Consider the following 5,009-nt stretch of genomic DNA (forward strand, 5'->3'; position numbering starts at 1 on the left):
AGTACTACCAGTGCTGCAAAACGAAGTGGGAAAACAATTCCCCAGCTCGGCGAACAGGAGAAGCAATCGTGCCCCCCGCTCAAGGTGTATATTGATATCGCTAATCATCTGGGGCTAGCACCCGGTACCACTCTTGGTGATTACGTGGGCGATGATGTACAGTTTGAAATTGCTGAGGTAGTAGCGCCCTTTAGATACGACCACGGGAAGCCTCTCGTCAAACCTGATCAGCTCCCGCATCTACCAACGATGATGCGAAGATTGCATAACTGGTACTTGGAAACCTCCAGCAAGGATGGGACCGACAAAATTTTGCTGCGAATTATAGATGAGCATGACTTCGTTAGAGTCGACCTGATGCTTGTTGACTTTGTGAAATTGTTTCAGTTATTCAATCAAGACGCCCTCGACAAACAACTCATGACTTGCTATTGTCCGTAAGTATTATTTCTGTAAGAGTAAAATGCACTGGCGGTCATTGAACTTGCATCGATAGCTCACTTTGATCATCGTACTTAAGAATACGGTCAATACGGTCACTATATACGACTGTTGGTGATTATACGGTCACTGCCTCACCGTATGGCTTTGTATTTTTTTCAAGTGACTGGTCAAACAATCCAAATGGTGCCTCATCAGCTCAGGTCCCACATGTCAGTGGGATATAAAGAAGTAAACAAAATAATCGACACAGGGACCTCTTGGTCCAACCCAGACGCGCTAGCAAATTGAGCGCGCGCGGAAACCTTTGTGATGCAAAATTGGATCAACCTCTTATTATTTACTGTATTTACTATTACTAGTACAAAGCACGGACAGCACACACCCAGCACGCATGCACGTGCGCCCACAACACACAGGTGCAAGAACGCGCGCGCACACACTCACACACCGACACACGCGATTACCCTCCTATGCATGCACATCACTTCTCGGTGTCTTGCTGATGGCGCAGCGGTCGACGGCCCCGGCGTCGACGCCGAGCGCGCGTGGTCGTGGGCTTACGTATCTCGCCTGTCGGGCGGCGGCTGCAGCCGAGCTGGTCGAAGGTGGCCGTCGACGAGAGCGGATGCATGGATGATGCTCGGTGCGTCAAGACTCGCCCGGCGTGTGTGCGCGTGTACTAGTGTGAGTATTGTGCTGGGTGTTCGTTGTATGCATGCCTGCTGACTGCTATGTGCTAGCGCGTGCGTGCGTACAATGTGTTCACGTCCTGTGTGCGTCGTGGGTAATTTATACGGAGTATTAAGTATCAACTAATTTTTTTACACAAAAAAGGTTGTGCGCTCAACCGGCTAGTTTACGTGATCGGCGGCGGCGAGCGAGAGATCCATGCTAACGTCCATAATTTTAGTTTAACCCACTCACATGCGGCGATTCACATAGGCAGAGAATACGATTTTTTTTAGCCCACTGACATACTGCCCCCGCACAGGCAGTGAGAGAACGCGAGTTGATGTGGCGCCACTTGGACTGTTTGACCGGTCAACCAGAAAAAATACAAAGCCATACGGTGGGGTAGTGACCGTATAATCACCAACAGTCGTATATAGTGACCGTATTCTTAAGTACAATGACCAAAGTGAGTTATCGACGCAAGTTCAATGACCGCTAGTGCATTTTACTCCTTCTGTAATTAAGTCCCTAGCTCAGCTCGTTCATTGCATGTATATATAATTATCCTTACTATATTATGCAGATTGAAAATCATGGAATGCAAAAGAGGACAAATCTATGACATTGGGTTCATTAGCCGAAATACCGTAAATGAATGGATGGTAGAAAACAGAGTTGAAGATACTGAGGAAAACTTGCTAAAAGCGTTCCTTCGACATCAAAACAAAAGGAAAATACTTTTTCCTTACAACTTCAAGTGAATGTTACTGTCTTGTGCATATTCGGTTTCGCTTACTTGCGGTTAAATTTTGTAATTGATGAGTTATGCGTGCGCAAGTTCCATTTTATTCTGCTATTCATTAATCTTGACGGGGAGTAGTAACTTCCTTATACTCGAGACGTAAAGATCCTAAGGTTTATGTGAACATGAGTGAAATGCTCCAGAAGTAAGTTCAATCATTATCGCACCATATCGGCAACTTTCGTTCATTTCCTGATATCAAGTAATCATTTTCTTTGTCGGGCAGGGTTTAGAAAAAGTTCACCGCTATGGTTCCGGGTCTGAAGAAGGAGTTGCGATTTACATACCCCAAAGTAAGTAGTACTAGCTAGTTCCGCGCATCTCTCATTTGTTCTAGTTTCATCAATATCATTATCATGCTTGATTATCAGTTTGATTGAACTCCATTCTCGTAAAGTGCTTGCGGCAGGAAGGCGGGAATAATTTATGTGGACACTACGTTTGCGAGTTCATGCGCCACTCGACCTCTGTGCGGGGCTCCTCTGACCAACAATTTGAAGTACGTAAACAATACTCACAATTTTATTTTATTATCATCAATTGTGTTGAGTTTCATTCATATATAGGTATTGTCCCCTTCTTTAAATTAGATGCGGCAGATGCGGGAAGAACTCCTAACACATGATCGCATACGAGCAATTCAAGAGGAATTGGCAGGATTCTTTCTTGACCACGTCATACATGACAAGGGAGAATACCATATGGAAATTCAAATGGATTTTCGGTAGATGATGTCAGGGATCGTAAGAAATGGTATATTGTATATATGCAGTAGCTTCGGATAGATATACGAAAACTTGTTGTTCGATCAAGCACGGAGAAAGAGAGGTCACTACTCTCTATATATGTTCATGACGATCTTGTGTAATGGTTTTCCTTCATTGCTATATGTAGTAGCTAGTGTCGAGTTGAATGGAAAACATTAAATAAAAATAAAACCTTAAATGTAAAAGAATTAAAGGGTAAACACAAAAATAAAAGGGGGAAACACAACATGAAAACCCCTATACCCTCCAAAACCCCTCAACTCCTCCTTAAAAAAAACAAAAAACAAAAACCCCAGCGCCTAGCAGCTGCCGGCGCGTGGCTGCCTTTTAGTCCCGGTTGGTGTTACCAACCGGGACTAAAGGTCCTCCTGCCTGGGCGCCCCACAGCGGCCACGTGGAGCTCCTTTAATCCCGGTTCGTAAGCCAACCGAGACTAAAAGAAATGGGCATTAGTCCCGATCGTTTTGTCCCGGTTGCAGAACCGGGACTGGAACCGAGACAGATGCCCTGTTTTCTACTAGTACAACACAGTCTAACTCTCCGAATTATGTTGTTGATCACAGTGGTGCCGGCCCTAGCCCATAGGCGTAGATTAAATCTCACACATCTGCTCTAACATATAATATATTCCCATTTTTATATGATACTACTTTATAAGGTCTTGGTGAATAATTAATAAAATGGCTGTATGGCTCGTCCTGATGCAGAGGCCGGGGGTCATCCTCCTTTTCACAAAAAGTATATATTTGGTATTGTAAATTTTCATATTTGTTTACATAAACTTGGTCCAAGTTTACAAGTTTGACTTTTATTTTTATAATATACAGTATATTTAGTTCCACTTTGACCATGCATTTGGCACAGAGTTGGGATCCATAGTATGCCCACCGAAATTGATATTTCATACGGAATTGCTAAGTGACATCTAGATATTTTTAAGGATGTCACATCTAAACTCTTAACCATTGGATCTATTTCACTTGAAATGTCGTGCAAAGTTGATCCGCGTCGCTGGTCGCGCATGTCGTTGTCGCTCGGGCGTTGCTTTTCCTGGGTCCAGCCTTTGTTGCACGGGCCGGCCTGTTTCTTTTCATTTTTGTCTTTCTGGTGTTGTAACAAATCGGAGAGGTGTCCTTTTTATGTTGCCCATATAATGTAGTACGATACTGGCCGGCGTGGCCGCTTTCATATCTCACTCTTTTTTGTCCCATTCTTTTTTTAGTACGTGAATCACTTTTTGAAGTGTGCGATCACTTATTAAAATTCAATTTTTTTTTCATTTTTTGTGAACATTAATTTACATTTATGATTTTTTAAATTCATGATCATTTAAAAAATATTTGAATATTTTTTAAATCAAATTTGTTAAATATCATGAATATTTTAACAATGTCTTATCTAAGTTGTGGTTTGTCCGATCTATTTTCTTGTAATCTTTGCGCAAACTTCATCCTGATTCATTTGTCGAGCGTATTCTGTGTCGTCGCTTTGTCTAGTTGTTGGCCGATTTTCGTTAGGTCTTTCTTGTTCGGCCGCTGTCTTGTTTTTTCCTCACAATTTTCTTGGGCATTTTTGTTGATAGTTATTGGCGTGTAGGCCCGTACGGGACACATGTGCAGCATGTTCGATTGCACAGGGCCCCCAAAATGCGCAGGGCCCCCAATTTGTTACGGCTACTATGTGCTGCTTGTAACCATGCAAAAAATAACTATGTAGTACTGCTTTTAATGACTATTAGCACATATGCCCGTGCGTTGCAACGGGAGGGATGTTTCTTTGAAGAAGCAATGGGAGAGATAATTGATGTGTCCATCAAAAATGATCTCCATAGCGATGCAATAGAGAGAGTAGTTGTGGTCTTCTCGCGGGTCATGTTTGTCCCGTGAGATCTTGATATTGGTGGGGTTAGTCGGTGTGGCGGCAACCATCCAACTCGTGCATTTTTTCCCTTGGGGTCCGCCTCTGTGTAGGGGTTGTGTCTGCCTCCTCATTTGGTAGCTATGCGGTGACCTTCGGGGCACAGTTGCTTCGACCATTCTCTCTTACGATGGCATAACCGGATGGATTACTAATTGTAGCGCATAAATCTCGTTTCAGTAGCATATTTAGCACATAACTAGACACCAATGTCCCTTCTCTATTAGGGTTTATTCTCTTTGATTATTTTAGTGCTCGCGTGCCCATAATTTTTTATTCAAGCCAAACCAGCATATTCTCTTTTATTGGCCCAAGAAAAAAAATTGCTCCCTCAAACGACCCAGTAGGGGAGTGCAGCTGAGGCATAATACAGCCTATGCGACGGAGTAATTTTTTTCTTGGGCCAA

Source organism: Aegilops tauschii, chromosome 5 (assembly GCF_002575655.3).
Source record: "Aegilops tauschii subsp. strangulata cultivar AL8/78 chromosome 5, Aet v6.0, whole genome shotgun sequence".
Taxonomy (NCBI): domain Eukaryota; kingdom Viridiplantae; phylum Streptophyta; class Magnoliopsida; order Poales; family Poaceae; genus Aegilops; species Aegilops tauschii.